The 26,717-nt window shown below is 38.1% G+C and overlaps 1 protein-coding gene across 5 annotated transcripts in view; it reads left to right on the top strand.

Moving 5' to 3' along the window:
• Nucleotides 1-53: 53 nt before the first annotated feature.
• The window catches only part of BMPR1B (bone morphogenetic protein receptor type 1B), a 402,305-nt gene continuing 375,641 nt past the window's right edge, over nucleotides 54-26,717 (top strand). For 2 of the 5 annotated variants that reach the window (XM_037020220.2, XM_037020219.2), the window contains exon 1: nucleotides 55-246. The gene's annotated coding sequence lies outside the window, so the exon portion shown is untranslated. Of the gene's footprint in view, nucleotides 358-26,717 lie in introns of all 5 variants that reach the window. The other 3 variants (XM_037020221.2, XM_037020227.2, XM_037020217.2) reach the window with 3 other exon arrangements.

Raw genomic sequence — 26,717 nt, 5'->3', positions numbered from 1 at the left:
CGGCTGTGCGAGGGCGCGGTGCAGCGCAGCGCCCCGAGTCCACTCCCCATTCCTCGCACGGGCAGCGCGCTGGGGCAGCTCCGAGCGCGTCGGCAGAGTAATCCCTCCGCTAAGTGCTTGGCTCTCAGTCTCCGATCACTAGTGGGAGCTGGAGAGGGCAAGTGAAGAAGAAGAAGAAAAAAAAATCCAGAGGCAGCCGAGGAGCAAGAGGGGGAAAAAAAGTCCCGCGGCGGCGCGGAGTGGACGGTGAGCGGCGTGGAGCGCGGAGTTGGCTCCGGGCCTGTGCGGGCGCCGGGGCGGCTCGCGGAGCGCGGGGACAGCGGCACTGCGGGAGCCGGTGCGGGAGCTCAGCGGCGGGTGAGGCCCCGTCCCGGTGCGGGGGAGGGGGGGGTCGGCTGAGCCGGCGGGCGGAGGGGGGCGCGCGGGGCGAGGAGAGGCGGGCAGCTCGGCGGTGGCAGCGGCGGGGAGGCGTCAGGCGCTAGCCGCTCGGGCTTTGTGCGCGGGCTGCCCGCCCGGGACCCCGGTCCTCGTGCAGGGCTGGCGGGGAGTCGGGGGCAGAGGCAGCTGCGGGCGGGACACGTGCTCCGGAGCTGGGGAAGGAGGGACCTGATCATGGGGCAGCCCGGGAGTCACGGAAACGCGAGGGAGCCCGGCGGGCCCGGGGGGCGCAGAGCCGCGCAGGCTGGACCCACAGGCGCCCAGCTCCGGGCGAGCCACCTGCCTCCCGGGACCCGGCCTGGCGGCGGGAGAGTGCGCTGCGGGCTGGTCCCGGCGAGCTGGGCTTGGCTCCGTCCCTCTGCCGGGACTGCCTCCTCCTGGCCTTTATTACAGTCTCTGGCACGCTCTTCCTCAGTGTTCCCCCCTCTCCGTCTTCAAACCCCCATTCTCTTTCTTTTTCTCTTTCCCACCGCCTCTGTCTGCCTCTCCCTCATTCTGTTTGTGTGTCTCTGTCTCCCTCTCCCTACCCCCTTCTCTTGTCTCTGTCCCTCCCAGTCTCCCACACTCTTTCGGTCTGTTAGAGGCGGACTTTCTGCTCCTTGTCTCACTGTCTCTCCTTTCCTCAGTCTCTCGCTTTTTGCCCCCATCAACACACTCGTCTCTGTGTGTGTCAGGGCTCTATGTTTCTGTCGGTCCCTTGCAGTGTTAGAGTCTCAGACATTAGAGGAGCCTGCAGAAGTTGTCTGGTGCCGTGTCTTACTCCTTGAGAGCCACACCACTGCAGCCCGATTGGGAGTCCCTTCGTATTTGATCTGCATAGAATGGGAGCACTGTGGTTTCCTTGAGTTGTTAGGAATTGCTCTTTTCTTAGTCACCTTTCCACCAATGTGAGGTCAGTGACTGAGCAGCCACAAAGGTGCCAAGTGAAAGGAAACAGAGAAGAGAGCTGCTTAATTGCCTCCAACATATAAAGTGAACGTACGGAACCTATCTGCAGTAAAGCAGAACCACCTGAGAAAAGGTTCCTGATTTCTGGAAAGAAACACAAAAGGCCCCACCAATAATGAGAGGAGTCAGCTGAAAAGTATTTGAAATAATTTGAAAAAGCACTTATGGAAATTTCTTGGTATACTAAACTGCTGTCAATGAATATGTATTTTTTTGCATATAGTTTCAGGATCCTAGTGACAGCTCTCCTAATTATTGTTTTGAGAAAATGATGGGAAACGTCCTGTGTCAACTGAGGCATTTTGTCTTTAAGAAAATATCTAGTCTTTATACTCGTTTATTTACATCTTTACACTCTAGTGATCGAGAAGAATTATTTCTAACTGCGAAGAAAATAGGAAAGGAATTGTCAGTAATTTTAAAACATGAGACATTCCAGAGATCAATAATTTCTTTGGAAAACTAACTACAAGGATATTTTGAAAGATATTACATCTTAGTGAAATATGTAAGTTATTACACACTTAGATCATTGTGTGATGCAAAAAAAAGGCGGTGTGCTGTAAGCAAATCATAGTAGTGGTGTTTTTTTAATGGGAAACATAGCTGGGAAATTAATTGCTCTGATTTCCAGTGTTTTCTTTAGTCATGAATAATGTACCTTTGTTTTTAGCAAAATATGGCCTAGGGCTACAAAACTTGATACAGTGTGTTATTTGTCTGATCCGAATTACCTTTTAGAAAACCACCTTTTCCTTTTGGTCATAAGATATAAGTTGATATGATCTCATTACTCATGTGCTAGGGTCTGCTGATGAATTTTAATGGCACTGACTTGTGATTTTAAATCAGCATGTTAGTTTGTGGTGAGTTGAAAATCTTGATTTATGTCATGTTAGTGAATCATCACTATTTATAGTGATTTTTATAGGGGCTCTGCCACCTTGTCTGCCCGGTGCTGCACAGCACTGAGCCTGGGTAGGGTTGTCTGGAATTCTCTGTTACACTATTGTCCCTGAGTGACATGCTGCTTCTACAGTCACAGTGTATTCATGTATGTCCTTCAGAATCTTCTGGTCGCTAAATAATATTTATTAAAAGGAAATTGACTGAAGGTTTTCCTTATAAACTTTGAAAACTGTGAGATGGCCTGATAAGTTATGTTTATTGCAGGAAATACTGATTTTGCTTGAAAGTGTCACACACCTTAAAATGTGATACTTTTGGTACATATAGCACCCTCCCCTCTTCCTCAGCACTGAGTTCATATTTATCATCCAAATCTAAATTCAGCTGTCACTACCTGCAACCTATCAAAGCCATTCCTAATTTTCACAGGCTCCTCCCCTCTGCCTTTTGGGGTTTTGTGCACACCTCTCCATGTCATTCATGTAGTTCAGTTCCCCTCTCTGCGTTATTACTTGCTTGGTTCTGCCTCACCAAGGTGTGAGAGATAATGTGTTCCTTTTCTTTCCTACTCTGAATTTGAGATTCCCAGCACAGTACCACATATGATACATGTCCAAAAAAATCCTGAAGGAGAGTTTGTCGTCTTCCAATTTATCTCTAACTTGTAATACTAATTCTTTGTAGATACAGTCGCTCAAAGGATGTATTTTAGCCTGGTATAATATGATAGGCGGAGGTATGAAAGAGTCTTGGAAAGCATATCATCACACACATTATTGTTAAAGACAAAGAAGGTGAGGCTTAAAGAGTTTGAAAACCATGCTCAGAAATACCCAGTGAAGGTATTTGGGTTATGGAGCTGAGACCTTGTGCTCTTTTCACTGTGACTGAGTTCTTGCCCCTGGACACATGCTTGTTTATAGCACTGTGTTTTCACTGGAAGTGGCTTTGTCTCTTATTAGAAGCTAACACTTATTATCTAAATTCTGAAGATTTCTTTTCATGCCAGTCCATACAATTCATGCATAAAAGTTATCAGTTTCCAATAACTGGTCATCATTTGTTACATGTGCATGGAGGTAGTTATTTGTATTTTAAAACACTGACTTCTAAGTGCTCTCATTCCAGGTGCTTTTGTGCTAAGCATCATGCATAGTGTTGGGTCATCATCGGCAGATGAATTATTTCTACCTTCCTAGAGGACTTAAGCTGTCTGGAGTTAGATTTTGTCCTCTATACTTTTTTTGAGTATTGAAAGGGGTTAGGGAGCAAAGAAAGGAAGTTTGGACCAGATTAGAGGCTCTTTTTGAAGTTGTTCTTCAGAGACCACCAATTTAACTCCCAGAACAACTGCAAATTCATCTGTTTTACATAGCAGACTTCCCTGTGAGCCTTTGTTTGAAAAAAGGCTAACAGTTTTAAAAAAGCTTGATGAGCACTTCAGTGGATGTTTTCCAATCTCCCAGTTCTTGAATTTCATAATCAACATAATTTCTAGCTTTTAAATCTGGGTGTCTGGAGGATGGTTGATAAAAGTATTAAGGCTAGAAGGAGAAACTGAATTTGCCTTAGAGATACCAATTTCAGGTTTCCACACACTAAACTTATGATGGCAGAAACTGAAGTAGAAGTCTTGAAATACAGAGAAGCAGGCACAAATTAAGGGTAAATAGGGGCCAGAGCTAGAAGTGCAGGTTTAAAAGTCATTCACACAGAATTAATAACTAAAATCGGAGAAGATAAAATTTTTAGGGATAGAGTGTGGAGCGAAAAATAAATGAAGATTTAGGTGTGGACAAGAGGGACATTTTGTTACTTGTATTTTTTAGGTTTATCTAAACAGTATCAAGACAAAAAAATGCATAATTTCCATCAGTCAATAGTCTGTTTTCATGATTTTTAGAGCCTCCATTTATATGCCAATGATCTCAATTACATTCATTTTTACTTAGGTGTTTGAGTGTCCACTGTCTGCCTGGCATTCCTATCTACTTTGGAGACACTGCACCCATAGTGACACAAGGTCCTTGCTGTCATTGAACTTACATTCTAGAGAGCGGAAACCCTATGGACTGTTAACAAGCAGGAGTAAGGTAATTTCCAATAGTGAAAATTGCCAGTAGGAAAATAAGACAGGGTGTCATGACAGCAAGTGACTAGGGTTACATTATGTGGGGTATACGAGGGAGGCCTCTCTAAGGACATCTCTAGAGGAGAAAGAGCCAGCCCAGTGAAGACCTTGGAGAACTTCCTGAACAGCGAGATCAAGGCTGTCTCTGTAGCAGCAGTAAGATGGGTGCACACTGGCCGGTGTGGCTGGGCTTAGGCAGCAAGGGGAAATGGTTGGAATGAGGTCAGAGAGATAGCCAGGCCCATGTTATGAGTATTTGTATTCAACGTACATTTCACTGAAGCACCATGGAGGATTTTAAGCAGACCTGAACAAATATGACTTAGCTTGTCTGTCTGTAGTGAGCAAGAATGTATGAAGTGAGATGATGTGTGAGGCTGTGGAAGGTTCTAGATGAGTTTGGTGGCTTGGCTAAGGGTAGAATCTGGGGAGATTGATCAGACCTTGTTCTTATCTCTGAGTAAGAGTCACGGAGTTGAATCATTTCACTTTGAATTGATCTACACAGCAGCAATCTATGGTTCAGCAGTTGCTTTTACTTTTAAATTGCTGACCTCCACACTTCACAGTTCCCAGGAGTTACCTCTTCGCCTTCCTTCAGGTATCTCCTGGGCAGCAAGCTTCTTGGCCCAGAGGCCGCAGTATGTCCAGGGAAGTGTGGTGGCAAGACTCGCTAGGACTCAGAGGGCCCTTTGGACTATCTGTGCTTGCTTCTTTCAAGTAGCATCTCTTCATTTTACATAAGGTTGTGTTCCAGTTAAAAAGGAAAGGAAGCAAGTCAGAATTCCTTTTTTCTCTACCCCTCAGCTTTGAAATCTTTGCGTCTTTGCCGTAATGTCTGTATTGTTAGATCTGAATACCACCCCTCAGTGTGTCCCGGTCTTTTGCAAAGAATTAGTATAGGGTAGGCATTCAGTGAATCCTTGGGGAGCACTGCGCATACAATCTGTTAGAGACCCAGAGTTTGGATTAAGCTGACTTAATTTTCCCTGTCTTTCAACAAGGGTATGGCTACCTGTGCCTTCAGCTTTAGAAGATATTAAAAAACAAGTTCGGCAATGATTTTTCTGAAAGTTGTATTTACTTACTGGCTGAAGGAAAAAAGATACAATCCAATAGATCTCTTTATAACGTTTCTTGCCTGGCTGTCTTGAGATAAACATTGCAGTCATTTTTATAGCAGTTAGATAGATACAGACTTAAACAAGTACAGACACATCTGTCACTAGTTAATTTGTTGATTTATGAAACTAAAATGATTCCAAGGAAGTCTGTAATGATGGTGCCTTTGTCTAAATCAATCTCTCTATGGAAATCAGTGAGTTTTATCTAACTAGTACACTTTACAACCATCTATAAAAGGTACTAAATTATCATCAATTCTTTTTTTTTGAAAGAAGCTACTACTTTATTGTCCAATAAACACTTAGCAGTAATAACACACATGTTGGGGGATTATCCCCAAATCCTTTCATTACAGAATGCAATGCACTGCTCAAATAGTGGTTCCGACAACATGGCATTGCTTTACTTTTATGTTAGCAATTCTCTTTCCCTGTTTTAGATCCTCTTCAGTTAGTCAGGAGTCCCTTCTGTATCTGAACATCTTCTCTTCCTAACTCAATTTTACTAACACCTTAGGCATATTCCCACTGTTTTCTTTGTCAGATCTGTTCTGTTTGCTTCTGCAGATCCTCTCAAGCCTTCTGCCTTATGCTCTCTGCCCAGAGCGATACCTGGTGAAGCGCTATGATTTCCAGATGGCTTAGGTCACTGGGGGAGCTCTGTAGGAGATTAGAGAGAGGGTGGAAAAAGGACATTATCCTCTTTCTTCTTCTCTGCTGGACCAAGTTAGCTGCCTGGGTCCCTGCACTGGAGGTCACTGCTCACCTTAAGATAGCCTCTCTTATGTCACTCTCTCCTTCCAGATCTCGGTAAACTCTGGAATAGCTCCTCTGCTTTTACTACCTTGATTTACTGCACAACCCTTCATATTTTTTTTATCTCCTGTCTATACTCTATTAAACTGCTTGTTTATAAATAAATCATCTCAACCTATCTGAAGTTATAACAATTAAGGCCCAATTTTCTGTTGATTGAGTTTGTGAAAGTTGCCTCCTCTTTGGAGCCTCCTTGGATTGGTAAAAGTAGCTGGCCCCCTGACCTCTGTGGGACTTCTGCTTTCTACCCCAAATTATAAATATAATATATATTGTATGTGGCACTTCTATCTGTGCCACAGTGGCATGGAAAATCTAAGTTGCTATGTAAGTACTTTTCTGTCAACCAGTTTGTTGGTTTAAACTTTTTACTAATTAATAGTCTGTAACATTATTACTGATAATGTAACCTTCTGCATATGAAGTTTGGTTGTTGCATTCACTCTGTTATTCATTCATTAATGCAATGCATAGTTACAATCACTATGTAGAGCCAAGCACTATGCTAGGCATTGTGGATACAGAAAGGCAGATGTTTGCTCTTATTTGGGATGAAGATTGCTGAGGGGGGCAGGAAATAAGCAACTAAACATATTATTTACAAATCCAGTTTGGGATTAAGGCTGTGAAGGCAAGTCATGGTGCAGTGGTAGAGTACTAGAAAGGACTGTCATTTACTTCTGTGTCTCAGTTGCATCATCTGTAAAATAGATAACTAGAATAGAGATCTTTTGATGGGTTTGTTTGAGGATTACACTAGTGATTATTTGTAAAGTAGTAAAACAATGCCAGGCATATAGTAAACACCACAGAAGCATATGACAAGTAAATACATAATCAAGGAAATCTGGGAATTGTCAGTATTTTTTCAAATTGCAAGCCTTCTTGGAGGCTTTAATTCTAATGTGCATTGTAAGAGTCCCCCACAAGGGGTATTGGAACGTCTATTTTTCACTGCATATATCAATGGGCTAATGTTCCTCAGAACACACTTTGGGAGAAATTGATCCAAATATCTGACTAACCATTTCACCTGAAAGGAGGATCATCCTCGCCACCAGGACTTGTTCCTCTGCTGGCCCTTCCTGTCAGAGGGTAGGATCCTAGTTCTGGTGTTTTTCTTTTTTCCCTCCCTCTTTTTCTTTTTAAGATAAAGTGAATGTTTTTGTTCACTACCCAAAGAAAGACTTTCTGCTGCTATACATTTGGGTAAACCCTGGGCCTCTGAGGCTCACTCAGCGCAAGGTTTACAGTATACAATATTTTCTAAAAAGCTACTTATTGTCCTTTTTTCTAATAATAATACATATTCATTGAAGTGAAATTGGGAAATATAGGGTACTATAACAAAATGAAAATCACTCCCTTTTGTACCATACAGAAATAGTGACTATTAATATTTCGGGTCACTTTTTCTTTACAAAATTGGGAACATAATATAATATGGTTTTCTCTCCTGCCTTTCTTTTTCAATCAACTTTATTTATATAATTCTCAATCAAAAGCATTCAGTGATTTCTGGTCTTCAGATGATTGGTAATCTACATTTCAAAAGAGCTTCCTTCATTACTTACCAAATTCTGTGGCCAGAGACAATATGAAAATAAAATGGTGTATCTAGAATGAGTTTTTTTCTCATTTGGTAATTGAAACCACCTGGTAAGCAGTTGGCAATTCTGTTTAAAAGACCTGGTATAGGTGACCTCAGGTTGCTTCATTTTTATGAATCATTCAGTGTTCCAGCCAGCAGCCCAGATGGACGCAGAAGAATCCATGGCCAGGCTGCTTAGGAGGCATTGCTCACTCATCCTGAGTGACTGTGAGTGAACTTCTATGATGTTGAGATGAACTATGAAAAGGTATCCTGGGAGACCTGAATTATTCCAACATATATTTATTAATTTAATTTTTAAAGGATTAATCTGTTCCCTGCATTGAACTAGGTAGGTTCTAATAATATAGGGAGGACAAGCACTGTTTCTAAGTATTTTATCTTATACTGTAATTTTGAGTGGGAAATAATACTGCATTTATATGGCAGGACATACTGCTGTATAAAATACTGATGGGTGTAAGTTTTAGTCTGTATACTTCATAAATGATGGATGCTGTAGTGATTAAAATAAATCTGCTCAGTAAGTCCTTTTTCATCCAAAAGTTCCTCCTCCAGCTATTGTGAATCTTCATCTCACTCAAGATGAAATCAATCACTCTTTAAAACACTTATCTTAAACATCTGTAGCAAATGAAAATATTTAAACTCTTTCTGAAGAGGAAAGCCATGCTACACTGTTTAATTGAATTAAATTAGCTTTTCATGGAAATTTACCTAGAAGCTGTTTCTGGAACCAATTTGGAAAATGATCTTGTATTCTGTGTCATTTATGTTTGATTATGTTTTTCTTAGTAATTCTCAATGGGCCTGATTCACTTCTTGCTTCACTCAGCAAACCCGTGTGATTTTTGTAGTCAAATTAGGCATTTCCTGGGGCATAATTATGCATATTTATGGAATAGTGCATACATCCTCCTTAAATATGGATGGTGTAAGAAGTTCTTAATTCTATAACATAAAATAATCTGAATGTTTTCATTTTAGCATTCTGTAGAGTGTGCTAAGGCTGGGTGGGATACAACAGTCATACATGAATTATGTTCTTCCAAAAAATGTTTTATAGAATTTAAGTTTTGACATCTTTACTAGTAAAAGCAGGGGCCATTACTTGTAAAGATGGCTGGTAATTCAGAATTTATTGTAAATATACTGCCTTTAAACAATCTATTTTCAGGTACATGGAAGATTTTGTAGACTGTATTTTCTGTATTCCCTTATTGTAATCTGTTGTTTTACAAAGCCATGAAGAAATGGAAAAGTGCTTAGAAAATTCAGTTTTCAGCTTTTTTAGCTGTAAAATGTATCCTTTGCAATCAACAGTGTAGGGATATATTTTATGTGGTTGGCACAAAAACTATAACTTGATGCCTTTATTTCTTGAATATGTCATATTTAGCAGTTTAAAGATATTTAAAACATGCATAGCTTTTTTAAAAAAAACCTTTGTTGTAAGTGCACAATCTGAATGTTAGAATGGCATCTGTGTTTCTCCTCAGCCCTGTGAATACACAAATGCTAATTTTCATTCTCTCACTCTCCACTTCCCCACTTTTTCCTCCCTCTCCCCTATTTTCTCCTCTTTTCTCTCTCCTTTTTGCACTTGATTTGGAAACACTGCTTCCTCTACTTCTTCTGATCCAGAGAGTGTTAAAATGTGCTCATTTCTGTGATCCTGAACCTCTAGAATATTTCCAAGGTCATTACTAGCTTTAGGTGTTTTGACTGATGGGAATTTTGACCAAGCGTAATTGGAATAATGATGTGGTGTTCCGTAGACATAATCTTAAAAAACTTTAATGATATTGTAGACTGATAATAACAGCAAAATGTTTTTTGCTATAAAATAACTAATTATATAATTTCACTCAAAATATTTTAGTGAAATGTCCATGTTTTAAACATTTAAAAAATGTATTCTCTTGGCTAAAAAAAAGCTAAAAATAGCACAGTTATATTATATAAAATACACTGTAGCCATTGGAGCCAGACAGTTTTCATCTCTGATAATCAAAAACCTATAATTGTATTACACAGGCTTTCATCAGATACTGTTAGCTCCTATTTTATTTGCAGTTTCATGCAGGCTGACTTGCCATGAGACTGTATACTCCTTTTTGGCTCATTTCCCCTAAACCTTGGAAGGTATAATGAAGTTTAACAGTATTTTTACATTTTTAGTTTTTGAGTAATATCTTTCTTACAAATGGAAATATTAAATATTTATACAATATGAATGAATTTGAAGCCATATGTGTCAAAGAGATAATCTAGTCTTGGTCTAAGAAGAAAGTGTTTAAAATCACAGATGATACCTATCAAAAAGTAAATGCAGAGCACAAATAGACTAAAATGGGAAAGACAAATGCTTGATGAGAACATTTATGAAGTACCAAGTTCATTTGGTCTATTTTTAGGCGATGCTATCAGGGAATTTGTTAGGGAAGACTAGGACTGGTGTTCCACAATTTCGCTTTTAAAAATGTAGTATTATATCCTTCAAATGTTTTAGTTTTCCTCAATAAAAGCCACTGCTCTCTTTTTGGAACTGATAAGAATTTAGTTTAACTTCTTGGCTTTATATTTTATTCTTCAACTAAATTAGGCACTGTAGTTGAAGTACAGCAGCGATTCCTTAGCTCTCTGTTTGCCTTGTCCATACTTTCCATTGTTGTATAGAGTTTATGAGTCTTGACATTGCTAATATTTCCCTAGAGCCTTCACCTTTCTAGACTGAAAAAATGGTGATCTTTCTTATTTTTCTTCATTGAGCTGTCCGGTGGTCCATCTGATCATTTGTTTTTATTTGCCTAAAGTTCCCTTAGCTTCTAATCCCCCCTCTTTTATGGGGGGGTGAAATTTGAGTTGGAATATTTTCATTCAGCAGCACTTATTTTTGGAATACTAGGTGGTGTTAGACTAGAACTGCATGTAGTATTTCAAGTAAAGATGAACTGTGGTTTTAGGTAGGATGAGAGCCACATTTTTTTCTTCTGGAGTGACGTGGTGCCCTCGTGAGCTTTTGCTGGCCTTTAGAGCATGTTACTGCAGTGACTGGTGAGCTCCTTTATGTGGTAAGTAAGGCCCATTCTCCTGAGAAGAACAGTCTGTGTACTTCCTCCCCTATGTACATACCCCTATAGTTTTCTGCTTTGAATCTTATTTGATGTTTTTCTCCTAGTAACTCAGAGTTTTGGAAATCTTGTAGGTTATACCATTGACTTGGCATTTCACATACTGAAAAAACTTAGTATCTTTTGCAGACCTGGAAAATTTAATCTACATTTCCTTTTCTACATCATTTGTAAATATGTTAAGACCACTTCCAGCACCTTCCCTGTTACAGTTTTCCTGCTAAAGTAATGCCTTTTTTCATTGTTGTCTTTATCTCAAGTAAAAGTTCATATATTCTTATGGTGACTTACTTCATTCTAATAAATTTTTTGGTAGTACCTGGTCAAGGGCTTTTTTAAAAAGTAGAGTAGATTATATCCACTGGTTTCTCTTTTGAGTCTCCACATAGCTTTTAATTTTCCAAGACCTGATTACCCTTAAACGGAATCAAAGCTAGTCCTTCGCTCCCCATTCTTAGTTCTTCAGTGACCTTATACTTTAGCATATAAAGACCCCACAAATTTGCCAAATTGTCAAGAAATAATTATAACACTCAAATTTGAAAGGCTGTGCATAAAAGATGAAATTTAGCATTAATGTGGGGGTTGAAATGCAATTATATAAAAGTAGGCAAAGAAAGAGGCTACTGTGTTTGAGTCTTTTCTGTGTTCTAAACAATGTGTTATATAAACAGATCATGATTAAGATAGTAGTGACTATCATCCTCATTTTACAGATGAAGGAATTTAAGGCACAGTTAGGTTCAGCAAGTGGTAGCCCAGAATTCTAATATAGGACCATCTGATTTAAAGTGTGTGTTTAAATATCGGAGACCTATGAGAGGCAGATGCTGTGTTAGTGATGATACAAAGATGACTGAGCCCTAGTGGCCCAAAAAGCTTGGAAAGTCTCCTGAGGGAAGGGAGAGACCTATACAGAACAACTGTAGGAGGTGGTGGTGGCCTGTAGAAGGTGCTGTGAGAGCCTAGAGGAAGGCTGATCATTAAAGAGTGTTCAAGGTGGACACTTGGGTTATTGATAATATTTTGAGAAGAGAGATGGATGAAGAGAGAAAAATGTTTAAAATCTTTGTAAAAGTCTATTTTGAACCTTAAATGGCATAACTACTCTTTCAGTTGTGGAACATTTTTATACAGAGAACTCTGGCAGTGTCTTTTAGAACAGCTACCACAACTTTACTGAAATTGACTTCCATTTGGTCCACATATTTGTGTGTGTGCGCGTGTGCATGAGAGAGAGAGAATATTTTAGTGAATTTGGGGAATCAAATAACTCAGATAATTTGCTAAGAATATAGATACAAATGATGAAAAAAGTCACTTAAAGTTGGTTGGCTTATCTGAAATCACATTTTTTAAACATAAAAATTCATTTTGAAAGAAACATGGTTAATATATACCTAATAGGAAACATTGAATTGTGGGGTTTGGAAAAGTTCAGTTGCTGAGAAGGACCACAGCGTATGTACTAAAAACACAATAAAAACCTTTAAGGAAAATTTGATCTTGAAGCCTTTTTTGAATGATTTGTCAGAATGTGCTAGAGTGAAATGAAATTACTACAGTGGTTTTTCCAGGTTTGCAAACTGCCCAAACTGACGTCTGCCAGACAGACAGTTTAGTTCATATCTTCACTCAGGTCTTTTCTAGGAAGAATCTTAAAACCTCTTCTTTATTTTAAGTATAAATCCATTGTTTTTTCTGCAGGATAAAATGCAATGGGGTCTATTGGCTGTGACCATGGAGTTTAGCTGAGGCTGAATTTTATAAAATTAAAGAAATCTTTAGTTTCCAAAATCACCAGGTTAAATGTTTATTTTATGTGAGCTGAAGTGCTATATGGAAGGCAAAGTTCAAAATGGATTTAGGTATTAAAAGTGAAATGGTGAATTAAAAAGAATTGATATTGTGAGTAGTATATACTTATATGTTAAATCAACATGTTTTTGTTAGTCCAATACTCAGCATTTGATTTTCAAAAGAAGTATAAATATTACAAAAACATACTGAGCTCTAGTATAATTTGCAACAAATAGAAAGCTTCCTTAGTGACTCCCTATATTCCAAAATACAATTTTTCCATTATGGAAAATTATATTTATGTTGAACATAAATAATCAGATATTTGCTCCACTAATGATCCAGATTATTTTAAAATCATGTTACTGGGTTTAACTATGAGACCTCTGTTCTGCGACCTTGTGGATTCTGGAGGCTTGTTATGCATGTCAAGGGTATTTCCTTTTATTTGTTTTAATTTTACCTGCCATTTAAATCATTGAATGACCCTTTATAATTTCATTATGAAACCATATAATAAGGAAGGACTAGTTGATTATTTTTTACTTGAACTTTCATAATCTCATATAATTCAAATCTTCTTTGTGTTCTCATTTCTCAGGTCAAATAATTTCTTCTTTTGCAATTGCTCATCACAGTAATGGATGAAAGAGAGTAGTATGTTTCAATACATTTGTTCTTATTTTAGCGTTTTGCATCGTTCCCTTCTTCAGGGGAGGAGGCCAGTAGTTATGTTGAAAAGAGCGCACTGCTGGAAAGCAGGAAAGGCCACAGTCAGTTTTGGAACCTTGGACCAATCACTTACATAGAATTTGGTCAAACTCTCTGAAATGCCTGATTCTGTAACCCAAGTGGGCAAATCTTACCACAGTTAATCATTGTAGTATGGCATTAACTTCTGTAGACAAGGTACCATTACTGTTTCATGTTTGTATTGTATTTTTTTTCTCTTCAGGTGGTTTTGGGATTTCAGAGACCGAATGTTCACAGATTAAGTCCCTTCCAAATCTTACCATCTCTGAGATTTTATATTCACATGGGAGACTGATAATTAAAAATCATATAATTATAATGTGCACCATTTTACGTGTACTTATAAATCCTTTACTTGGGGGTCACACATAATTTGGTTAGGAGGAAGTAATTCTGCAATCTATATACTGTACTCCTTTCTTTGAATTATTTTCTAAGAACTTTAAGACATTTGTTGAAAATGCTTTTTGTTTCCCAAAGTGAGATTCAGTTTCATGTTTAACTCTGTTGGATTAAAATGGCTAATTTTACTAGAGACACAATATGCAGAACATGTCAGCAATATGATGAATTAGTTTTTGTGATTGTAACTTTTCACCAATGAGTAAGAGAGAAGTTACATATGCCTTACTGGTTACCTTTGTTTATGTGACTCCTCATTCTAAGTATTCTCTTTTAAAACCTCTTTAAATAAAATGCAAAAACCGAACTAAGTTAAGATGTACAGTCAAACTGGTTCTCTCAGGAACAAATCCCATTCTATTCTTTTTTCATATTGTTAGAATTGGTTTAATGTTCAGATTTCTTTAAAATGTTCAGGCAACTTTATCTTTTCTTATTACTTTCAAGTTGATTAGTAATTTTTTAAGAACGTAATTTTCATACAGCAGTCAACTCTTATTTTTACATGTGTGGAGGTTTCAGTGGTATTTTCTAGATTATCCATAGCAAATTTTTAATCCTAGTATGCTTCTGTGCAACCTTTCCCTATGGTATGTTAGTATGTATTGAAAGAACCTATAGTAACAGGAAAATTATACTTATCTAGCTAAGTAAAATAAAATTGAGAAAACAAATTACCAAAGCCCCTAAAATTTCATCCTGGGGCATTAGGTGTTATTATAAAGCAGGAAGCCTCCACTGAACACTACAGAGTTGCTTGTTTTGCACGAATTATTTGCTCTTATGAATAAGGGAGGCAAGATAAGGAAAAAAATCTGAGGAAAGCTGAAAATATTCTTGTTCATAGCCAATGGATTTGTGTTCATGGTACCAAGACACTTAAATCAGAAAGAATGTGAAACAGAGTAAGGCAAATTCCCTTCATAAGGACACTTTTCTTGGAAGTTGGGTTGAAAATCAAAAATAATATGTCTGATCACCATTATGTCCATATATCACTTGATTTATGAATTTCTCATACTTTGGGGGGGAGTCAAAATTCCCATTTTGATTTTTTCAGTAAAAATTCTATTCATCCCATTTCTCTGGACTCATTTATTTCCTTTTCCCTGCTTGTACTCTGTTCTTCAGTGCTCTGTCCTGTATCGATGTGCGGTTACTACTTCCCTGAATCATTAGTGCAGTCAGCATCCTCACCATTTTAACTGCACTGAATACCAAAAACTGTCTTCTGTTCCTTTATTTTTACACATATTACACAATATAGAACACAACACTCAAAAGACGCTTGGTCAGTGTTGATTGACTGATTGACTTTCCTATTTTGTATAGTTCTGTTCCTTATTTCCTTTGTAATTGTGGAAATTTTCACTTTGAGAGTTTCACTTTTAGCCTTAGGATTTTAAAAAAATGTGTCATTTATTGTACTTGTTTTAAAATACATTCTGGGACATGAAATAGGAAAAAAAAAATCTCTTCTGTATTTTGACTAAAGCCAGTGAAGATGTTCTCTGCTGGACTTGGGAGGCAGATACCTGGTTTTGTATCCTAGCTCTCCCCGTCAGTGTCCTCATCTGTAAAACAGGGATTGTAAGAGTACCTAATTGGTGAGGATATTGTGGGAATGATATAAAGTACTTGGAAGTCGGTCAGGCATCAATAACTGTTCAATAAATGTTCACTCTTGCCTTTTATTTTACATGTCTTTAAGTGGCATTGGCACTCAGCCTACTTAATGAGGTGTGTGTGTATCTATGTGTGTGTGTGTATATATATATATATATATATAAATATGAGGTTGTTCTACTGAAATAGAATAAAGAAAATTTACAAAGTTAATTGACCAAATTTATATTAAAGTGTAAGTGCCTAGTTAGGAACAAGAAGCTCTTAGAAACAAGGTTATTTCCCTCTTTTTTTTAATTCAATTTGGAATCCTCTCATCTCAATTTCAAATACTTGCTTCTAAAAAAATGCATATAATGAGAGGATAAGCTGTATGTTTTTAGTAATTTGAGTGACATTTTCCCTTGGATGAATTATGAAAAGTCTGGTTAAGTTTAGCAGTAGTGGAGCTTGGAGAGATGTTAATATTAAGCAAGTGTTTAGTTGCATGACATGATCGGTTTACACTGTTGCAGAACCTTAATTAAAGTTTTATTAAACTGTGTAAACCATGATCCAGTTTGGATTTGAAAGCAGATAGACATCTGTTTCAAATATTATTACTACAGTTAGAAATTAATAGCTTTTTTCTTTGGATATTATTACTACAGTTAGAAATTAATAGCTTTTTTCTTTGGAAGTCTGAATGTTTCCTTTTTGAAACTTTTGTTTCTGTCTCCTCACTGTTCCCACTGTATTAAAATACTTTTGAGATGTTAAGGTCATTTAAAAAATATCTGTACAAAAGAGAAGCAGGGAAGTGTTTGTATTTTATCACAGGACAATAAAACAAGACTCCGCTTTGCTTTATGTTAACAGCAAATTTTGACAGTGGTGCATCAGAAGCATTTAAGATGGCTTTCTTGATTGAGCACCTTTGAACGCCTTTCCCTTTTCCTCTCTTAACTTTTTTTCTTTATGTATGAAGTCTAATTCTAGGTAAATTTTGGTGTCATTCTTGCTCACTTAAGCAATAAGCATCAAGTGCCCTAATTTTCTTTCTTTTTTCTTTATTTGCCTCAGTGACAGCAAACTCTGCAGTAAATGCCTTTCTTTAGGGAATTACATATGTGTTTTACTAGTTCTGGAAAGGAATCTTGATATCATATTTCACTCAGAATATTAATATTATTTGAGAGAAAAAAGATCAGGATTTAGATTTCCTATTAAGCCATGTTCACTAAAATGGTAAAAAATAAATCTTGTCATATCTCCATGTTGAGAATTAATTTATTTACTATATTACTGCATCTTGATTCTGTAAGAACTGATTATTAAATGATACATGTTTGAAGGAGACTTTGTAAAACATAGGAAGATGTCAAAAAGGAAATTGTATTGTTAGAATCTACTTGTTATCATTTCAATATATTTCCTTAGCTTTTTCTTGTATAGTTTTCAATTTAAAAAATTGGGAAGATACCATCTTAATTTTTTGCTGTATTTTTGCTTGCTATTATATGATCTCTCGTCATTAAATATGCTTCAAAATATGCTAATAATGAAAATGCTCATTTGTTAACATTTTCTTTTTAATCATAAATAATGCAGCAGTGAACATCTTTATGGATAAATATTTGACTATTTATATGAAGGCTTTTATTTATAACACCAAATTGCTTTCCAGGGAAGTCCTTCTAATTTAAAATCCTTATCAGTTAGGGCATTTATTTAATTTTACTCATATTTTTAGGTATGTTAATATATTTCAATTATATTCATGAAATGTCCATAAGGCTTAGAAAAAAAAAACAAAAAATGTAAAAGGCCCAATCAATAAAATAGTTTTGAGTAAGTGGGAACATGCTTCATGTTATTTTTATTAAAAAAGAAACAAACAGGAGTTTTTACTGCCTAAATATGCCATTACCTTTGATATGTAACTTCAGAGAACTTAGAACAGGAATCCAAAAGTACGCCAATGATTTTTCTGTTATTATGGCTGAGTGTTAACTTGTAACAATAGGAGGGATATAAGGAAAAAGCTCTTAATTCAGACCAAATTCCTTGAAGTCAAAGGCAGAAATAACCTTAGAGAAAAAGTTAATCTAGATTATTTGATATGCAGAATAAAATTTAAGATGATTTTATGCTGTGTAAAAATGCCTTCCTATTGTAGCAGAACTAAAAAAACTAAATTGTCTAATTCCTGCCTTTTTCATGTTTAAAAACAATGTTTTAAAATGAAACATCCCATGTTAAAGGGTATATAACATACGTATACATTCTAGGGACTAGTAGGGTTTATCATAAAGGGAATAAGGAATGCTTTAATTAATAGGGCTAAGGAATGCTTTTAATTATTTAGTTATTAATAGGGAATAAGGAATGCTTGTACATTTACTGGTGTCTTTATGAAACACAATAACACTATCTTTTAAGCCTCCTAAGTACTCCTCAATCATGTTTTGCTCCATTCCTTCCCATCTGAGTTTAACACTAACCTGAACTTTGTCTTTATTATTCACTTACTTTTTAAGAATAATTTTACCATATGCATGTTTACCTAGTCAGTGTATATTTGAACTTTATAAAAATGTCATTTGGTGAGTACTGTCCTATATTTTTACTTTCCCCTCTCAAATTTATTTTTCTAAAATTTATCCACATCTCCTGAGATTGTATTTCAGTTACATTTATTACCTGGTAATATTCTTTTGGTGAATAAACCACAATCTGGTTTCCCATCTGCTTTTTGATGAGTTGTTTCTAAATTTTTGCTGTTATGAAGAATGATGTTACAGGCTCCTGTGTTGCCTTAGTGCACAGGCCCAGGGTACATGGTGGTCACAGAAAAGGTGCATTTTAAGTTTATAAGATCATGCCATATTGTTTTCTAAAGTAGTTCACACTCCCCCTAGCACTGTTTCATAGACCCAGTTGTGCTACCTCCTAACCTATGCTTCATATTGTTAATCTTATTAAACACTGACTAATTTCTAGATATAAAATGGTATTTTGTTTGGATCATAATTTTTATTTTCTTGATTAATAATGATGTTGAGCATATTTCTTGAATTCATTTTGCCCATTTTTCTTCCCACCTTCCCCTCCGCCTGCCCAACTGCCAACACTGTGAAATGCCTGTTCATATTTTACGCTGATTTTCTGTTACATTGTTTTCTTAATGTTTTTTTTTTTTTGGTTAACTGTGAATACTCATTTTTTATCAAATGCATTGCAAACATCTTCTGACTTGTGGTTTGTTTTATCTTTGTATGATAGCTTTTAATGACAGAACTTCTCAATTTTAATGTAGTCAGAATTTTCCATCCTTGCCTTTCCGGTTTATAGTTTTGATCCCTTGATTAAATCACCCTTGCCCACCCCAAGGTCATAATGATAGTCTCTTACATCCTTAGTCCAGGTGCAATTGAATTTTGTGAGGTGTTACTTAAAGGCCAAATTAATTTTTATTTGCATATGTATAAGCCATTGTCCATTCATTTCAGAGCGATTGCCCATTTGTGTCAGCTCTGCAGGATATAGCTGTGTCTGAGCTTGAACATTTTGTTCCCTTGGTCTGTTTTTCTATTCTTGTAACACTACCTTGCCTTAATTATGGATCTTTATTGTGCATCTTGATACCTGGTCCCACAAACCCCTTCATCTTTTCCTTCTTCTTTGGGAGAATCTTGGCTTTTCTTTGGTGCTCTGTTCTTCTGTATAAATTTTATAAGCGTCTCATGTTTTTTATTAAAATTGCAGTAAATTTAAATATGAGTTTGGGGAAAATTGTCTTCTCTATGAGAGTGACTCCTTTTACTAAAGAGATTCTATTACATTATTCAGCTAGTCTGTTACAGCATTTCAGTCAGGATAGGAAATAAGCTTCATAGACTCAGGCGCGAATTTTGTTAGCTTTGTTCCCAGCTACATTATTTTTTTGCTATTGTAAATCGTATTCACTTCTAGTTATGTTTTCTTATTTTTTGTTGAATAGAAATTCACTTTCCGTATGGTGACCCCATAGCCAGACACCTTGCAAAATTTATTCTAATATTATTTCTTTAAATTTTGTGGAGTTTAATGTACAGAAAATTATGTTCTCTATGAATTATTATTAGTTTTGTTTTTTCTTTTCCAGTGTTGATGTTTTATTTCTTGTTTTAGTATACTGGCTAGGAACTATGATATAGATTAGAAGTAGTGATAGTGATTGTATTTTTCTTTTAGGACCTAAATCTAATATATCACCATTAAGAATAATTGATTTAGGTTGTATATACACATTCATCATGTTAAAGAAGTTCTCTTAAATTTCTAATATACTAAGTATTATATTTTTGTATTCATCATATATGGGTATTTTATCAGATTGTTTTTCTGTATCTTTGAGATCATGATAGTTTTCCTTCCTTTAATATCTTTAGGTGATAGATTATATTTATTTATATTATAAAGTTAAACTGCTCTTATGTTTCTAGGATAGACTTAACTTAATCATGTGTAACTATCTTCTTAATAGACTGCTAGGATAGGTTTGTAATATCCCATTTAGGATTTTTTGCATATCTGCCCAATAATGAGATTAGCTTTTTTCTCATGTCAGCTTTGTTATCCCCTCCAGTGCCCTCAGCCCTACGCAGCCACTAATCGAATTTCTGTCTCTATAGATTTGTCATCTTAAACATTCCATGTAAATGCACTTATGCAGTAGATGATCTTTTGTGCCTGGTTTCATTCACTTAGCATAGTATTTTCAGGGTTCTATGTTGTAGCATTTATCAGCACTTGGCTCCTTTTCATTGCCAGATGACATTCCATTGTATGGGTATACCAATATTTATCCATTCAATAGTTGGTGGACATTTGGGTTTACACATTTAGGTTAATGTTAATACTGATACTGACATGCATGTCCAAGATCTTGTGTGTGCATATATTTTCATTTTTCTTGGGTATATAGATAAGAATGGAGTTACTGGGTCATATGTTAACTCTGTTTAACATTTTGAGGAACTTCCAGACTGTTTCCCAAAATGATCCCAGCATTTTCATTCTCACCAACAGTGCATGAGAGTTTCAATTTTCTGACATCTTCATCAACATCTATTTGGTCATAGCCATTGTCGTGAGTATGAAGTGGTTTCTTACTGTGTTTTTGAATTGCATCTTCCTGATGACTAAGGCTATCAGGCATTTTTTCATGTGCTTATTGTCCATTTGTATATCTTATTTGGGGAAATGTCTATTCATATCCATTGCCCATTTTCAAATTGGGTTATTTATCTTTTTTTCATGATCCTGTAAGTGTTCTTTATATATTCTAAATACAAACCTCTTACCAGACTATGATTTGCAAGTATTTTCTCCAAGTCCCTGGCTTGTCTTTTTCATTTTCTTGTTGGTGTCCTTGGAAGCAGAAATGTTTTGAATTTTATTGTCCACTTTATCTGTTTTTCTTTTGTTTGTGTTTTTGTTATCATGTTGAGACCATTGCCTAATCCAAGGTCATACATATTTACTACCTATGTTTTCTTACAAGAGTTTTCACCCTCATATTTGAAAGATAGTTTTGATGGACTTAAGATTTATGGTTAATAGTTTTCCTTTTAGCACATGAATATTACAGTTCTTTTTGGCCTTTGTTGTTTCTGATGAAAAGGTAACAATTAATCTTATTGTAGTTTCCTTATATGTGATGAGTCATTCTTGTTTATCTGCTTTAAACTCTCTCTTTGTAGTTGTCCTTCATTTTTATTATGATGCATCTAGGTGTAGATCAATGTGCTTATTCTACTTGGATTATTTTGAGCTTTATGGGTTGTTTTTAATTAATGTTTTCATCAAGTTTTGAAAATTTTCAGTCATTATTTCTTAAAATTTTTTTTCTCCTTTCTCTTCTTTTCAGTAGTCCTGTTAAATATATGTGTGCTTAATTGTGTCATGTGTTTCTCTGAAGGTCTGCTTATTTTTCATTTTTTTTTAAACCTGTTCTTCAGGTTGTGTAATCTCTGTTGATTTTATAGTTTGCTCACCCATTTTTCTGAGAGTTCAAATCTACTGTTAAGCCCCTCTACTCATTTTTTCATACATTGATTCTTTCCCTAGTTCTCTCTGGTAAACTGTCTGGCCTATGGTTTGGCTTATATCTCTCATGGAGTTACCCACCTCCTCTTAATTGCCCACCACCAAAATCTTTTGTTTCAAGAGTGTCCATAGACTTATGGAGTGCCTCTCCCCCTGGGCTGAATCTCTGAGTGTGAGTGGGGACAATGGCCTGCTTCTCTTGCAGTGACACTACTGTTTTTGCAGGCAGTGTTCTGGGCTGAGGTAGTAGCCTCTGGTCCTCTCTTCTTGTCTCTCCTGGTGTAGAACCTTTGCACTGTGTGTTAGCTGGGGTGAGGGCCTATTCTCTACTTGCTGTGCTTGGTGTAGAGCCTTTGCCTTGTCAGGGGGGCTGGTGGAAGAAGGAAGTACCAACCTCTTGGCTGTTCTCACTGGGAATTTAGCCACGGCATTTCAAGAGTGTGCAACTCAAGAGCAGAGGGCATGACAATGCTGGTGGCTTCACCCTCCTGGTGAGATATTGTACCCTTGATTAGAAGCTGAGGGGGAAGGGACCACATTTTCTTGGCTACCTCCACGTGGAGTGGAGGGTGGGAAAAGAGGGCAGAATGTGGCTCAGATTCTCACTTTTCTTACAAGATTTAGGATGTTTTCCTGAATATATATTTCCTGAATTGCATCATGCCCTTATGACAATTTCAAGTGACTTTAAATTTTTTCTAGGATATTTTAATTTTTAAATAATTTTCATCAATTACAGGTGTTTGGCTGGGGAGTAGGTCTGCCAAGCTCATTTTCTTATTTCCTGTTGTCCATTAGACTTTTAGGAATCGAGGATGGACTAGTTTCATAGAATGAGATGACTAATATAACTTATTTTTCTATTTTTTAGATGAATTGTTACAGACTGAATGTGTTTCCCCCAAATTCATATATTGAAAACCTTCCCCCTGATGAGATGGTGTTAGAAGGTAAAAGGACCTTTGGGAGGTGATTAGGGTGAGGTGAGGTCAGGAGGGTGGAGCCCTCGTGAATGGGATTAATGCCCCTATAGGAGTCCCAGGAGAGTGTGCTTGCTTTCTCTGTTCTCCCCCGTGTGAGAGTACAATGAGATCTGGGGTTTGAGATCTGAAACAGGCTCTTGCCAGAACTCATCTATGCTGGCACCTTGATCCTAGAATTCTAGCCTACAGAACTGAGAAATATATTTCTGTTTTTAAGCCATCCAGTCTATGATACTTTGTCATACTAGCTTGAACTGACTAAAACCCTTGCATAAGATTAGAATCGTATGTTCCATGAATGTTCTATAGAACTTTATATGAAACACCTGAACTTGTAGGATTAGTTTCAAACTACTGATTAGATTTCTTTCTTTCTTGGAGTTTTCAGGCCGCCTCTTTCTCCTAGAGTCAGTTTTCCAAAGTGATTTTATTTTTTTAAATTAGGAATTTGTTCTTTTGTCTAAATTTTAATATATATTGGCATGAAGTTTGCACTGGCTGCAGTTTGTCTTTGGCACCACTAACCCCTCAGACTTTGGCTGCTTGCTCTATTTCTTTTTAGAGTGGCCACAGTATTACCTCATGCCATTCCTATGGTTGCAATGCAATGCTTTTTCATCATAATGTCATCTTGGAAATGATAGGCCATCTTAGCCTCCTCTTCTGTGCTTTGATGAAGACTTCCTCTGACCTTTGGGGTGAGAAAGACAGCAAATCCAAGGCGAGGCCTAACTGTCTAGATCTACAGGACCTCAGGCTTCTGCAGCAGCTGCCAGAGGGGCCAGATACCATAGCCTGGGCACCGGACATGCAAGGGAATTATCAAGCTGTGTAACATGTGCTGCCCAGTGAGTGACGGGAGGCAGGAAGAACATGGGAGATAAACTGCTTCCTTTTGGCCTCTATGGAGATGTTCCTAGTGACTTTCAGCTAACTGTGATTTTTCTATAAAGCTTTACTCAGTTTGTTACTATATTACCTTATAGTAGTTTCTCTCCTGTTCTGCCTCATTTCCCCTTTACCCTCACTCTTCCCTTCCTGAACTTACCAAAAAAGTCACTGACATGTATGCTTTGTCTCAAACTCTCATTTCTAGGGAATAGAAATAGAAGTAGATACTTGGGTGGTGTTTTATAGTTGGATTGCTTACCTTTTTGAAGGCCATAAGCACTGCTGGCTGGGAGGCAGCCGACAGTGACTGCCTGCATGCAGAGGCCATGCAATGACTCCAGCTTTCAGCTGTGATTATCTGGTATGAGGTGTGTGTGAAAGGCAAAATATGTGGCTGCTGCACTTGACTGACATAGGGGCATGGATAACTGTAAGGATTTTGATATTCTGGCAACATTACAGCCCTTGAAAAAGAAAAGGAGAGGCCCAGGGTACCTGAAGGTCAACTTAAGGCATACTGTGAAAACCAGAGGGCTTCTGTATTTGCTTTAAGGAAGACCCATTTCTGCACCCACAGAAAATTCTGTGCTGTAAACCAGGCCCAGGACAGAATTGTAATTGCGGCAGAGCTGCAAAAGACTGAATATTCAATTCTGATAGGTTACCCTGGTCACATTCAGGACTTAGGTGGAGGTAGGACTTAGATAGGACTGTGAGCCCAGGAATGGAGACATTTGGGGTGAGGTTCTTGAGAGTGCTGAACCCTCCCATCTCCCTGTGCTTCTTAGCTGGGGGAAAGCAGCTCTCCCTTCACTTGAGTCTGTGCAGCAAGCCGTACCTGAAATTAGTGTTTTGTAAGTTCATGCTTATGTTCCTCAAGGTCTGTCCACATTACCCCTTATTACTTCCAGATTGAATAGTCTGAGTAGGGTATCAAAAACTAGTGTAAGTTAACTGGGGGATTATGATTCCTACTCCAGGAAGAAACACATGTCAAAATAACTGCAAGGTAATAATGTATTTTCAAGGATTGTGTGAACATTTATGAGAGTAGATCTTGAGGATATTAAAAGATGGTAGGATATAGAATATAAGGTGATATTGGGTGAAAATTCATTATCATGTGGGTACTTAACTGTGATTTGAGAATAAATATTCTGGCTAGGACATGTGAAATGTCAGAATTTCGTTGGCATGTTATTGAAGGAATCAGAAGTTTTAAAGAATATGAAGGAGGATTTGCTTTTTAAGGCTTGAGAACCCACCACTTATATTCTTTAGGACATTCCCTTCACCAGGGCAACAAGGAGTGCATTGCTGAACCATCTGCTGAACTCCCACCCCACTGTAAGCAGGCAGATCCTGAGCCCTTGCTGTGGCACTGCCTAGCCAGCTGTTGGCAGCAGGTGGGTTACCTTGGACACCTTGATCTTGAAAGAGGTAACATACTATCCTTATGAGAACTGATATATACACCTGAGAGAGGATTTTTATTCCTCTTCCTGCAGAGACCTGCCAGTATCACCCCCTGAGTGTTTAATCCACCAACTGAATGCCTCAGATATCAACATGCAGCCCCCTGCAATGTCTCTGCGGGTTTAGGGACCTAGTATATGTTTAAGCCCACAATCGTAGGATTCGTGGATCTTACTATGTTCCCCAATGTGCAGAAGTATTTTGATAGAAGGGTTGAGTGGCCTGTGGGATGGAGGAAAGGTTCAGTGAAGGCATCAGATTGTGGACAACTCGTGTGGCTGAATGCACTAAGTAGGGTGCTGATCTGACAGCAATAGAGTGCTGAGTTGGTAACAAATGAAAAGAATCTGAAAATGAAAGGGTAGACATTGGAATTGTCTTTTACTATCAGTCACAAAGACCCACTTGTTGACTTTGTGCCTTGTGGCCCTTCACTTTTAGTCTATGCAGTTTTAGGAAGTAAAAAGTCCTGGAGGGTGGAATGAAGAACACTTTAGGCAGAGGACACAGTAAGAATTCCATTGATTGGAAGCTATGACAACCACCTGTCCACTTTAGGCTTATGGCATTACAGCAGTGGGAATAAAAAAAAATGCCTCAGCTAGACTGGCCAACCCTGACACCAGGAGAAGTTAAGGTTACACAGTGGACGCAGGGGGCAGTATCTGGCCAGGGGATTCACTGGGTCGTCCTCAGTGGTCCCCTGCCTTAAGGTGATTGTGAATGGACAACTTTACCGACCATAGCCTTACAGGCAAGGCAGTTATAGGTCCAAGTCCCTTGGAAAAATTCTGGGCTATCCCATAAGGAAAAAAAAAAAAACCCAAAGCACTACACAGATCACTGGTCTGAAGGGAATCTCAATGGGAGGTGGAGGAAAGAATGATAAATACCAGTTTACAGGAGCAGCTGCAAATAGTACCAACTGTAGCTTGCCTTACCCATTTTGGTGAGTGCAAGTCACCACCGAGAAGAACTGGACTTGCGCCTCTTCTCTCAGAGAAGAGGTCGGGCAACCTTCTTCTCCTGCAAGATCTGCACATCCCAAGAGAGTACAAGTCACTAGAGCAGCACAAGGGGAGGACCGAGCTGAGCAGAACTGATGTGCCTTCCAGGCCTTCTGGGTCCCACCCGCGCCATCTCAGCACTGGCTCTGCTTGTCTTTAGAGCAGCCCTGAGATATCTCCTGTCTTAGGGGCGGCACCTTGCCTATGCCCTTACCTCATCTCTACCCCTTCTGTCTCAGCTGCCTCCTCTGAGATGCGGGCCTGCCTGTGCCCCGCACTGAGACTGGTGTCGGTAGCTCCGGTACCGACACGCAGCCTGAACGGATGTGGTTTCCTGGGAGCTCAGAGGGTCAAGAAGGCACAACCCAGAGACGTGCAGGAGAGAATCCCCTGGGGGGAGCAGACTTGGCCTAAGAAGAGATGGGAGATGGGAAGGAGGCAGACAATTGCTCACTTTTCTTTCCTTCAACAGATCATTCTAAGATGCAGTGGCTGCATCAGCCTTTCTGTGTTGTGAAGGATAAATATGAATTCAACAGATAACCTGAGGTGGGAGGAGAGATACTTGTGGTTCCAAATAGAGGACAGCAGCCTT

Source organism: Manis javanica, chromosome 5 (assembly GCF_040802235.1).
Source record: "Manis javanica isolate MJ-LG chromosome 5, MJ_LKY, whole genome shotgun sequence".
NCBI classification, from domain to species: Eukaryota; Metazoa; Chordata; class Mammalia; order Pholidota; family Manidae; genus Manis; species Manis javanica.
This window is presented reverse-complemented; position numbering and strand designations above follow the sequence as displayed.